We start from the raw sequence: 14,387 nt of genomic DNA, 5'->3' as shown, positions 1-14,387 counted from the left end.
AGTCGAAGAAACTTACCCTCTCGGTACTTTCGGCTGAGGCCGACGACAGCAAGCATCGGCTCTTGGAAGACGTAGAAGGAATATGGCAGCCAAGTCTATGGCACAGATTTACATCGGCCTGTCCCTCCAGGATTTTCCTTCTTCCCGAAGAGCTTCAGTTGCCTGTAGCTTGGATGATCAACAGCACCATCCTCTTCGGGGCCCAAATCATCCATGTTTGGGTCTGGCTCGGATAAGTATCAGGGAGCACTGAAAAATATGGATGGTCCGGTTCCGAGGGTGCCCTAACCCAGATCCACTAGCCCCGCCAGTCCTTATCTAAAGAATCATTCTGCCATATGGTTAGATACTTCGGCTGGCTTTCGATTCTCCACTAGCCAGGGCCGTTGTGACCATACCCACTCTGAGTGTTCAGCACAAGTTTGTGCAACTTCTTAAAGTAGTGCAGATTCGGCTCAATCCGAAAAAATAGTCACACCTAGAGATACGTTATCACCCTTTGGATGCTGACAGGGGTTAATTGGCATAGGGAAATCATGTACTTTATCAGCACGCCCCTGACGAAGGGATGTAGGGGAAACCTCAGCCCATACAGTAATTGCCGAGTGTACACCCCCACATAGCCTGGGGGTGGACGATGGATCTTATCAGTCGCAGTGGGCAGGTCATTAAGCCGAAATTTGCTTCGGCATCAACCCATTCAGTAGCCCAAGGGGGCAAGTCCCAAGGCGCAGCGGCCTGTTCCTCTTTTTTCCCAAAGGTACTCGTCGCCTCCGTTCCTTGGGGCGGCGCTGTAGAAATCGGCAATGCTCAGATTCCTCCCGGAATAGGCTGAGGGTTTTCCTCACCTTGATTATTGCTAATTCAGTCCCTCGGATGCCGAGGTTGCCGAGGTTGTCGGGGCCGTCATGCTCTACCTCCAACCATGGCGGAAATTCGAGAGGAATATCGAAAGAAAAAAAAGGGTACTTTGAAATTCTAGAAAAACGAACAAAATTCAAAGAAAATTACCTTAATTTGAAGCGGAATTTGCCGATCTACAAGTTGGGAGCAACAAATTTCAGTTTCAGGGCCTTAATTTCAAGGATTTAGTGAAGTTATAAGTCAAAATCAAGGGTTTTTGCGCGATTTTGAAGTGTGAATTTGTGAAGAAATGAGGACTAAGAGTATGGAAATCCGATTTATATTTCCAGAATTGGGAATTCTGGGAGTTCGCGCCCTTAATCTCTCTTTAATTACTCATTAAGTAACCGTTAATCACACTTCCCTCCAAATAAACTACCCATTATCCGTCCAACTTCCTCCATTATCATCCAAGCTGTCGTTATCTCATTAATTGCAGTTTAAATTCAAATTTTTGGATTAATTAAATCATTTACTTCCCTCCTTTTTTGTTAATCGAAACCCGACCCGTCATCCTTCCAAATCGGGTCTGGGGGGCAAGTTGTTTGGGTCCAATTTATCCTAATTGGGCCTAGTCAATAAATGATTCAATTATAAGCCCAAGGTCAAAGGTTCAACTCCCCAATCCAAGCAAAAAGTCAAAGTCAAGTCAAGGCCCAGTCAACATGGCAAGCCCATTTGGCTTTAGGCTCAATTCTCCCATTATGCAAAGGTATAAAAGCCATCAATTGTACCATTTTACATTCATTCACATATAGCCTTAAGCAATTAATTCTCTTGCATAGCTTTCTCTCTACACATTGTACTAAGTTCGGCATCGGAGGGGCCTTCCTCGGCAAAACCCCCGAGGCTAGTTTACGTGTGTTTGCTGTGCAGGAAATCCTCGGCCCAATATCACTTGGACCGAACCCAGTCTTCAGCCACTTCAGAAGGACCTTGCCGAAGGTCCCATTGTTTTACCTGACACACTTATTAAATTGTCTCAATATATAATTTTCGAACATAATCTATAATTATTGTTAATTGAAAATATAATTAATCAAAGTAATGCATTGACAAATGTATCAGTCATACACTTAAATAAAATAGGGAGACAAAAAGTACTAGATTTGGTAGTTGGTACACACATGATTCGCGGGGTTTCAAAAAAATGTAATAAAAAAATAATAATGATAATAAGGTGACGAAATTACTTACTAGTTAGTAGTTCCTAACAACTATTAATATTCACTATACATGGAACAATTATTAGTTTTTTTTTCTTTCTTTCCTTTTTTTTTTTAACAATTATTGTTATTCTTGATCCTTCTTTTATTTTATTTTATTTTTATGGGAGGTGCAATGGTCCGCCAACCATCTATATATAAATAAGGTCCTTCTATAAGCCATGTTTGTATCTCAAAATTTAAAATACAAATTTATAATTAATTTCCTAGAGTATTTTTCAAGTATGGGAGTAACAGGAAAGCTTGAAGTTGAAGTTGATATCAAGTGTCATGGAGATGTATTTCATGAACTATTTGGGAAGAAGCTATTAGAGTCGGTTTAGTTATATTTGTTAATATTGTATTTATGTTAAGTTTATCTTGTTAGGAGTTTTAGGCAAGTTATGTATTGTGTATATATATGTGAGTATTATCAATACAAAGGTTAAGCCGTTTTCTCCACAATATTCTTGAGTTTAACATGGTATCAGTCCTCTCTAATTTCTAGAGAAATTTTCGATCTTGGTTTGTTCTTCCGCTTAATTATCTATTCCGCAAATTTTTGAGATTAGGGCTTCAATTTTCTGATTTTTTTTTACGAAATCAATTCGGTTTCAATTCTGTTTTTGGTCGAAATTAGGGCTCACAAACCCTAATTATTGTTCGGTTTTCTGGGTGTGCTACGAGTGTGGTGCGCTGTGTTTGGGTGCTCTCTGTGGGGTGCTCGTTGCGTGGTGTTGAGGTGTGTCGAGTGTTCAGGTGCTGCGTTTTTGTACCGCTTGGTGTGTGTTGTGCGCGCAGGGCTTTTGTGGTGTTGTGCGTTAGTTTTGTGTAGTGCTGCTGCGATTATTGCGTGGTGCTGTTTGTTTATTGGTGCTCTGAGTGTGTGCTGCGCGTTTAGTGTGGTGCTTGTTGCGTGAGGTTGTTTGTGGCAGCCTTGGTTTGGTTTGTTCGGTGGTTTATCTTTGGTGTGTGTAGTTTCCCTCGTGTGTGGGTAAGCTATTGTTGGAGTTTTATTCTTTTATTATTGCTTGCTTTTCTTTATTTGAAAGCAGCCATAATTAGTAGCTTTGCTCTCGCTGCCACTTATATTGTTTTTGAGTTGCAAGTTGGTTTGGTTGATTCCACTAGTTGGTGTGTGTGTATCCTTATTTATTCAAGGATATCATTAATTATAAGTGGATCATAATTTGATTTTATTCTTGCTGCCATTTATTTTGTGGGTGCCAATTGGTTTTCTCTTGGTTTGTGTGTTGTGGTGGTGCCTTTTGGTAGTATTTGGTGGCTCCTTTGTTGCACCGTTTCATCTACTTGTTGCTCTGCAGTAGTTGGTGGTTGATTGTTCGAGTTTGTGTTTCTTGGATTTTTTCTATCGTACGTGTTAGTGTGTTATTGAGCTGTTTGGTGTTCTTTTTAATGAGGGCTCAATCTAACCGTGCATTTGAGCGTCTCACTAACGCAGATCGTAGGAGTGTTCCTACTATCATTGATGAGCAATGGAAAGAACTTCTATCTGTCGTTCAGTGCTCGAGTTCTTCGTCTATTCGTACCGATAATTCTCTCGATTGGCTCATTGATACTGGAGCTTCAAATCATATGTCTGGTAATATTGATTTATTTACCCATTTATCTGATATTTCGTCGCCTGTTGGTTTGCCTAATGGGAAGAGCACTACTGCTACAAAAGAAGGGAGAGTTATTCTGTCTGATAATTTAACTCTTGATAATGTTCTTTTTGTTCCTACTCTTAAATGCAACTTGTTGTCTGTGTCTCAGTTGTTAGAAAACCAAACCGACTCTAATAGACACAGGTGTTTTCTGGCGACGATCACTAAGGGAAAGAAACCGTCTTCATTCAAAGAGGCGGTTAAAGACGTCGGTTGGCGTAAGGCTATGCAAGATGAGATTGATGCTCTAGAACGCAATGGCACATGGACCATTGTGGATCTTCCTCCAGGCAAGAGGGCTATTGGTTGTGGTTGGGTGTACAAAATCAAGTACACAAACAAGTCAAAGGTGGAACGTCTCAAGGCTCGTTTGGTTGTCCGTGGCAACCGTCAGGTTGAAGGTGTTGATTATAATGAGACGTTCGCTCCAGTTGCAAAAATGACTACGGTACGTGTTTTGTTGTCTGTTGCCGTATCTTTGAATTGGGAGTTACATCAGATGGATGTTCATAATGCTTCTCTTCATGGTGATTTGGATGAAGAAGTATATATGCAATTACCTCCAGGGTACGGTACTTCGACACCTGGCAAAGTTTGCAGGTTGGAGAAATCTTTATACGGCTTGAAACAAGCCTCGAGACAGTGGTTTGCAAAACTGTCAAGTGCTCTACGAGGTTTTGGGTTTAAAAACTCATATGCTGATTACTCTCTATTTAGCTATGTACAGGGCAGTGTCTCTTTGCATGTTCTTGTATATGTCGATGACTTGATAATTGCAGGCTCCTCTCATGATGCCATTGTTCGATTTAAAGCTTATTTGAGCAAATGCTTCTATATGAAGGATTTGGGTTTGCTTAAGTATTTCTTAGGCATTGAGGTTGCTCGGAGTCCCGAGGGCATCTTTCTTTCTCAATGAAAGTATGCTCTAGATATTTTGACTGAGGCAGGAATGTTGGGTTGTAAACCCATTGATACTCCGATGGAGCAGAATCATCGTCTTGCACATGCCTCCGGTGAGCCGTTTGCTCATCCGGAACAGTATCGTCGTTTGGTTGGTCGTTTGGTTTACTTGTCGGTCACTCGACCGGAGTTGAGTTATTTAGTGCATGTTTTGGCACAGTTTTTGAGTGTTCCACAGGTTTCTCATTGGGATGCGGCCATTCGTGTCTTGCGCTATCTTAAGGGCAGTCCGGGACAAGGTATTTTGTTGCGACCTACGACAGATTTACGCTTGACGGCGTTTTGTGATAGTGATTGGGCGGCGTGCCCGTTGAGTCGGCGTTCCTTGTCAGGTTATTTTGTTTTCTTAGGTCGTTCCCCTATTTCTTGGAAGACTAAGAAACAGCCTACTGTAGCCACATCCTCTTCTGAAGCCGAATACAGGTCTATGTCTCTCACTTCTCGTGAGTTGAAATGGTTGAAAATGTTGTTATTTGTTCTTGGTGTTAAGCATTCAAAGCCTATGCAGTTGTTTTGTGATAATCAGTCGGCTTTGCATATTGCTAAGAATCCGGTGTTTCATGAACGTACGAAGCATATTGAGGTAGACTGTCATTTTGTTCGTGATGAGTTGATAAACGGTAATATTTCTACCTCATATGTTCCGACAGGTCATCAGTTGACAGATATTCTTACCAAGGCTCTTGGACGTCAGCAGTTTGGTTTTCTCTTGCGCAAGTTGGGCATTCGCGATTTGCATGCTCCAACTTGAGGGGGAGTATTAGAGTCGGTTTGGTTATATTTGTTAATATTGTATTTATGTTAAGTTTATCTTGTTAGGAGTTTTAGGCAAGTTATGTATTGTGTATATATATGTGAGTATTATCAATACAAAGGTTAAGCCGTTTTCTCCACAATATTCTTGAGTTTAACAGAAGCCACACCACGTCTCCAAAATTGTCCCGACAAAATTCATGGTTGTGATGTCCATGAGGGTGAATTTGGCAAGCCTGGTTCCATCATTTTATGGAACTATACCGTTGGTAACGCAACCCTAATCCATCTCAACTCGATATCATATATTGTTATCATTATTGTTATCGTTACATTCTAACCTATCATATATATTATGCTCATATATAAGTACTTTATAATGCTTTATTTATGACAATATCGCATCAACTCAAATTGCTTATTACTACTATTAATATTGTTTATCTTTAATTGTTTGTTTTTACTATGAACAAATTCTTTTGGTGTGCAATTAAGGAAGAGATTAGAAAAAGGTTGTGATCAACTTAATAAAAATGAATCAAAGCCGTAATAAAGACCCAACCCGCCATTCTTACTAGCTTTCACGTTATTTGCTTAAACTTCTTATTTATCTAATCTAATCTGTTTCTTAAATCGCAAGTATTTTGAAATTAAATAAGCGAATATGATTCAATATAGCCATATACTACCTTCGATTTTTTTTAGTTGCAACTTTGGAATATTTTATATCTCACAAATAATACCCTAAAGTTGCAACTAATAAAAATCGGAGAAACTTGGAGTTTTCTGTTGTAAGGGCTTGCTTATACTACTTTCGGGCCCGTTCACTTCAACTTAATATCAGTTCAGTTCAGCTCCAATCAGTTCAGTTCAGTTCAGTTCAGCTCCTAATTTCCTTCTCTCATAAAATATTCATTTCAGCTCTATTCAGTTCAGTTCAGTTCAGTTCAGTTGAGTTCCAATCAGTTTAGTTCAGTTCAGTTCAGCTCCAATCAGTTCAGTAAATGTGAACATGCCCTTCATATTGATACTCCATATATTGTGTTAAAACATATTCTTAATTGATTGGTCCCCAAAGAGCTAGCTACATATGATGCTGATCACTTTTGTACTTTGTAGTTCGTACTATGTAATACTCTTTTTGGCATAGTTGCATAGTGATAAAGTATATATGGAAATCATTCAAATAGCTATTTACAGAAAGATACAATATTTAGATTAATGTAGCAAAATAATTATTTACCGGTAGCCTTGTTGTAAACTCAAATAAAAAAAGAAACCCTACAGAAGAGGTGGTGAATCTGAAAAATTGAGAATCCTAGAGAGAAATTTATAAAAATTTTCATGAATTGATTAGTTTTTTGTTTTTCTTTTATTTTTGTGGTGGTTTAATGATTAATTAATTAATTATATATACGTTTATGTAAATGTCATTTTATGCTCATGGACACACTTAATTAAGAATATCCCTTAACATAAATCCATAAGATGATATATCTAAGATCGAATTGCAATCTAACAGCTTATTTATATTGCAAGGATACCCGACAATTTAGAGCCTACTCGGATTTTATATTAATTCTAGTTTGACATTTTGACTTGATCGAATTTCAAATGGCGTAAAAACTCTCCTACGGTGTTGTGTTCCCAAGTTTTGAACTGTATACACCTTAGTTGATAGGGAACAAGTCCCTTGCTAGCTTTTAGTTTGAATCTAAAAACTTTTCAAACCTGAGTAATTCATTTGTAATAATGGAGATAAACTCCATCTCCAATAATCTAGAACTAAATATTTGAAAATTTTACTAAAATCACCATGTCGCCTTGCATATACTTTTTGTTCGAGTAACACCACCATTTAATGATTTGAATTATATTGCCCAATTTACTTCTATATCTTTTAGGGGTATGTGCAATAATTTACCTTAGTTTCACTTATTTTAGAAAAAAATAAGTTTAGGTAAGTTGTTCAATCAGATAAGATAAGTTCAAGAAAAATAAGTCCTGATAAGAGTTACTCAAGTTCGGATTCCAACTAAAATAAGTTCATACAAGTTTAAATCTGTCTCTTTATTAGCTTAGAGTCTCACTCTAATAATAAAGAGACGCAGGGAGTAAGTGTAAAGAAGCTCTGGTAATAAGTTCAAATAAAATAACATAATGTAAATCAGGCGAATAAAACTATTTCATGTGCATTCAGGCATCCGTCCATCTTTTTTTGTGATTCTTGTAATTATTATTGCATTGCATGTTTATACACCAATATCGATCATCATAGATTAATAATAGTTGATGTTTCATGCATATATGAATTACAGATAAGAAAAAATGTGTTGCGAAGGAAGTAGTTGAGGCCATAGATGAAGAGAAAAAATCGGTGAGGTTCAAAGTCATTGAAGGAGATCTTCTTAAGGAATTCAAGAGCATAAGTTTTAGCATTCATGTTGTTCCAAAAGGTGAAACTACTGCAGTAATGTGGGTTGCTGAGTTTGAAAAAATTACTGATGATGGGCCCTACCCTACCAAAATTATGGACTTCTGTATTCACGTCACTAGGGATATCGAAAAGCATCATCTCAAAGATTAATTTATTATATAAATAATATTATCTATATGCATGCATGAATAATGCTTGATAATAGTATTTTTCAAATAAATAAAAAAAAAGCTTGATAATAGTATAATTTTCTATGCATGGATCGAATGTATGATGGAATTCTAGATTTACATATGTACAACTTGGTTTGTTGTTGTATGGTTTGATTAAAGAATGGTGTTATTGCTACCTAGTTACCAGTCTTTTATGCCAGACTGTTAACTATGCCTAAGCTTATTAATATCGTACTGTGTATCTTTCTTTGATGTTGAAATAAATGTTTGATTGTAGGGATTCTTTTGTGTATTACTATGTAGTAGTATGTAAGATAATTTTGATTTTTATACTTTTCTTAACATAACGTCACAACATATCATCATAATTATTATTCTTTATAAGATAGGTGATTACTCATTAGATGTGTATTGAAGAGAATTGGTAGTGTTTCGGGTGTTTTATCCCTCGGGAGAGTTACAACTCGAAGTTTGGTTGAACGCGGCATCTACCTGCAAAACAACGGAGACTTCGGGTGGTTGGAGCTCCATCTCCGACGATCAAGTTAGTACTTGAGTGAGAATAGGACAAGGTGCGGAAATTGAGGTGAAATCTTCTCGGATACCGAGATCAGGTGTTCTTTGATGTGAGAGAATGTGGGGTTGTAATAAATGATTGAATGTGTCCCCAAAATGGGGGAATATCTCTCTATTTATAGGGTCGTTGGGAAAAGTGTCCTCTCTTAGGTCACTCTGACCTAGATTTGGCGGGCTGCGCCGTTTTGCGGCGTTCTCTGGAATTGGGCCTTAACGGCTGCAATTCAGTTGATATCTGAGGCTAACACGTTTCAGCTGGCGAGTGGTCCAAGTGGACCTGTCCAGGCTTGACACGTGGGCCTCTATGATTGGTCCACTCGTCTAGAGTATTTTTACCCTAAACATTTGCCCCTCACAAGGTGACGTGGCGGGCCACGTGGCATCTGTGACGCGTGTCCCTCCTACAAGTAGTAAACAGTAAAAACGACTGCTCACCTTTTGGGGTGTGACGGGGATGCCCCCCTATTAACCCCTCTATAAATAGAATTTACCCCCCTCTTTCTCTCACTTTGTTTGACTTATCCAATTTTTTTAAATAGAGAAAGAAGGGATTTTAGAGAGAGAGACTCTACCCCCACCTGTTGCTGAATTTTCGAGTTTTCCATTTGCTCTTTAGGGGGACACAACCGGTCACTGTTTACTATTATCAGAGTTTCAGAACTTAAAGCAGAGGCAATCGTCTATCCCCTTCTTAGATATTTCAAGCTTTTTCCATTTGTATTTCTATTCTTTTTCAATAAATGGATTCCCCATCAACACACACGGCACAGCTTAGGACAGTGGTCAGCCGGTCTCCTGGTACGGCTGAGTCTAGGACTGGGGGTGCCGTCTCTTGATGCTTGGACCTGCTTTGCTCATCCCCGAATCCCTCCGTCTCTGTGTCTATGCAGGACACAATGGCCAGAACAAAGCAGACGGCTACAAAGCCGAGAAGGAGTCGCACTATGGAAGTATCTGTTGATGAAGTGACCCCGGATGACGGATAAGGATAATTCGAGGGAGGAAGTAAGGTCTCCACTGCGTGCCCTCACCACTCCAAGTGACGGAATCTTGGAGGAGTCAGACAGCGAAGGATCCGCCTCAGCTCAGAATCTAAATAACGAGTCAGACGACGAAGGATCCACCTCGGCTCAGAATCTAAATAACGAGTCAGACGGCGAAGAAGCTGCTGACAGGTCCAGCTCAGAGGCTTTTAGCTCCGACCAGGATGAAATTGCTTCTGAGTATCAGCGACCCAAGAAAGTGTAGGAGTTTATAGGTACTATGCAGCGGAAATAACATGAATCATATTCAATAAAGTACCTAATCCCAAGAATCACATGCATAACACACAAGACACATAATCATACCTTTGAAGCGTGAATTCCACGAAGCTATTCGACAGACAAATCAGGGAGAGAATAAAGCCCCAAGTGTTGCTCTTCTACTTAGTCCACGAGATTCGAACGAGCCGTCCACCAATACTAGATTGGTCGAGTGATTGAGGAAAAACCGCGATCACCACCTTTTCGGACAACCGACCACCGCACGAACCACCACAACCACGAGACACCAGCGTGCGCCGGGGAGGAGGAGAAAGCCGTGAGAGAGAGGACTTTGAGAGGGGTTGGGTTTCGTGTTTGCTAATTCGGGTTTGATCAAAAGATCAGTAAACTGCTTACTTGCAAACCTAGGCACCTAGTCTATTTATAATCCCATTATAATTAGACTAGTGCACGAAGCCCAAAAGCCTCTTAAAGCCCCTACATGGCCGGCCACCTAGAGTGATGAGGCCCATGATGGGCCTCGTCCTCTAATGCTCGATCTAGCCCCTTTGTGTGACCTTATAGGATCCGTCAAATTGGGCTTTGGCCTATTTTACTAGTCCAAAGATCGTAAGTACCTCTAGCTATGGCAAAACGACGACCCAAATGTCCGGACTTAATTATCTCCATAATTTGATCCAATTATATATCTAGTAATTGCACACGACGAAGACATAACTCCTTCAATCTCCCACTTGTCTGAGACAAGGGTGCAATATTCAAATTCCTTAAGTCGATGTATATGTCGATTTGATAATATGATTGCATCACATGTCGAGATCATATTAATCTACAAGTTGTTTCTTGAAATCTGAGTTAGAATTACAAAACCAAATGATTACTGAGTAATACATTTGAACGCGGCCACGTATTTTCTGAATTCTCCCTCTTCAAGCGGCCATGACACATTTCCTAATTTAATGGGTAGACTCTATCCAATCTTGTGACAATAAGCCTTCCCACTCAACTTCTGAAATGACCGGGAAACACCCTTTATAATCTTCAATTACGGGCAGACGTTTGAGTGTACCACAGCCATAACATCCATTGAATGAAATCATGTTCCACTCATGTCAAAGGAATCCACTAATATATACGGAAGCTCTATACTTGAACTTCAAAGTAGGTCAATAATTCGATCATGCATCATTCATGCATATCCAAGTGATTGACCGAGCATCACCATGCCCCTATAGCCCATGAAACTGTGCTATCCAATCAATCTTACATGCTAGTCCATTTATTGAAATCATTTATGCCCACTTTAATGATTTCGAACTAGGAACTTAAATAATGTATGAATTTTGTTCACCTGTGGGGTTTCATTCAAAAGGTCATCAACCTAGTGAGCCCATCAATTCATAATTATTTTGGAAATTTTATTTAATTTCCAAAACCATAATTAAATAAGAGAAATAATAATTTCTATTTTAAACATAATTCTGCAAATTGATGCATTTCTTATGTAATATGTTTTCTCAAACATACACAACTTAAATTACATAATTTGCTTCAATCCAAGACTTTAATATGACTTTCATACCTTTGTCTATGGAAGGGGTTTAGTGATTTCTCACTCATAATAAAACTTTGCAGAACATGACCTCCCGCTGGTCAATGATCTCATAACTGAGGTGATATCTCATATGCATTTGTTTGGATTTGTGATGTGACCCTGTCTCCTTTGTTCTTGGGCAAAGGTGACTCTTTAGTCATATGACATTTTAATTCGAACTTCCTCTAAAACTATCTGACTATAGCTTAATACACATATTCTGACATTAAGCATGCAATAGTGCTCTGCTTTGAACTTTTCAAGCTCACTGTACTTCTCCATACTGACAAAAATTATGCATCTAGATCAACTTCTAGAATCATCTTGCCTGTTTGGAAAAACTTGCATCCGTAAAACTTTTGACAACTTGTTTACCTTTAACACCATAAACTAGAAAAATTCCTTTAGTGCTTCTCAAGTACTCAAGGATTTGTTCTTGGTAATTTTTCGTATGCTTATTCTGTATTTGCTTGAAACTTGTTACACATGCACAAGTCATATGTAACAACTTGCTTTGTACATTTCATGGCACATGTAATGGACCCTTTTGCAAATGCATAAGGTACATTACCTTTACAACTCAACTCTACTAGCTTTTAAAGCACTGAGTTTTACTGAGTGTAAAACCATGAGACATGGGAAGAGATCCTCTCTTAGAATCTTGCATCTTGAACTTGTCAAGAACCTTATCAACATAATTCTCTTAATTAGGTCCAGTCATCCTTCAAGATTCACTTTGTGGATTTTGATTCCCAATATGTACTCAATATCTCCTAAGTCTTTCATATAGAAATAATCTTTATAACCATTGCTTGACTTATTCAACTATTGATTTATCATTTCATGTATGTCAACTACATACTAGACTAAGAAGACAAATTGCTCCCACTAAACTTCTTGTCTCTACAAGATTCCTTTTCATTATTCCAAGGTAATCAAATTGTTTGATTTCCTAATCGAAATGAATGTTCCAACTCCATGATGCTTACTCCAATCCATAAATGAATTTCTGAAGTTTGCAAAACTTTCTAGGAATTTCTGGATTTCAAAACTCTTAGGTTGTATCATATACATACCATCCATCAAGAACGTTTCATGAAGGTGATTTTGATTTCCAAAATTAGAATAATCCGAATAGGCTTACACAACTAATAGGTTTGACCCCATTTGTAAGACTATCATGGACTAGCACATCTTTACAGACATGGAGTCCATTATGTATTTCTTGGCTTTAAGCCACTTCTTGAGTTGGCACTTGTCCAAAGCTTGCTTGTAGGTATAGGTTCCAACTATTCCAATAGGAAAATATTAGAATCCACCTTGTACTAGAATTTCAATAAACTGTTTGTTTCGATCCTAAGTAACCTACGATAGGTATGAGCGACAATAGAATTATTCTCTTCAACTCTTTGAAGTCTTTCATTCTAGTAGGACGATAGAAGTCTCGCTACTTGAATTAGCTTGCTTCGACACATGTTTTATCAAATTAGCTGATTTCATGCGCCTTCGTCTCTGATGTAGTGTTATCCACATCCTTTTGTTGCTCGTCTCGAATCTCATCGAGATCTAACTTTATTCCCACTTGGCTTTGTAGGAAGACACTTCTTTCTATAAAGACACTATTGCGAGCAACAAACATTTTGTTTTTAAGCGATTGTAGGAATAATACCTCTGATTTAGGGTCTATTATGTCATCTTTGTAAACATTTTGCATAGATTTCATAACCCTTGAATCCTGTTAGAAAAGATAACTTTGGAACATTTCCAGTCCATAACTCTTATGACATCTTTCTACTGCTTTGGTAAGTCTCTTTTTAGTATATTCGCAATTGTTGTTGTTCTAATGCATATCCTCAAAACGATATTTGTAAATCATTAAATCTTGGATCGATCCATGGCAACCAAAGTTTGATTCCTACTTTAAATATACAATTTAATTGTAATTTTCCTGGATTGTGAACTAATTCAACAATTCCTTTAGATGATCATTTGTTTTGAGTTATTTATCACAACAATCATATTGTAGTGCTAAATTGTTTATCTCAAACTGGATTTTACATTTCATTTTGGAATTTTGAACATTTCAATGATTCCAGCCTTTACTTCATTAAGTAATTATCGACATATTTACTTAAATCGTTAATAAAAGCAATGAATTAGTTAAATCCTTTTGCTAAATCTTGAACTTGCGGTACACACACATCATATGTTTGTGTTCCAAAAGGTCATTTTAGCTTTTTTACCCTTTCAACTAAAAGGTAACTTGGTCATTTTACCTTATCAAGCATGACTTCTAATTCTCAAGTGATTCATAATCATATAAGAGTAAGGGTCCATCCATAACTTTGGATGTGCAAATGGTTTATTTGACCTAACCTTACTTTATTTATAAGTAAGTTTACTTTGAATCATCTAAATTTACTTTTGTGATCTACTTATATCAATGTCATAAAACCAAAATTAACTCATATCTAGAAAAATGAAAACAATTTATTACCTTGGTCATGGATCAACATTTGTCCAAGCCAAGTAAAACCAAATCAGTATTCAAAACAAGAAAACCGAAATATTGTCTCATCAAAAACCGGAAATTGTTCTAAGTGTCATGATAAACTAATCAGAAATTAAAACTATGAACTATTTCTGGCCACTCAAAACTTCTAGTTCACCTTCAAGCTCCATCTCCATGCTAGCTTCACTTGTTTGCAGTTCCTGCGCAACATCACAATGTTAAGCACTGCAACTTGGTATCACATACCTTAGTGAAAGTTAAAATGTTTATAACATAATACCTGAGGTTGATGCTCCATTCTTCTTCTTGAGGAAATCAAGGTATTTCTAGCAATTGCGTTTC

The 14,387-nt window shown here is 37.9% G+C and overlaps 1 pseudogene; it reads left to right on the top strand.

Annotated features, from left to right (window-relative positions):
* The first annotated feature begins 4,724 nt into the window (after nucleotides 1-4,724).
* Nucleotides 4,725-8,130, top strand: LOC145610535 (kirola pseudogene; annotated as a pseudogene).
* Nucleotides 8,131-14,387: the final 6,257 nt, after the last annotated feature.

This window comes from Chenopodium album, chromosome 24, assembly GCF_948465745.1.
Source record: "Chenopodium album chromosome 24, dcCheAlbu1.1, whole genome shotgun sequence".
Taxonomy (NCBI): domain Eukaryota; kingdom Viridiplantae; phylum Streptophyta; class Magnoliopsida; order Caryophyllales; family Amaranthaceae; genus Chenopodium; species Chenopodium album.
The sequence above is the reverse complement of the archived record's forward strand: the minus strand, read 5'-3'. Positions and strand labels throughout refer to the sequence as shown.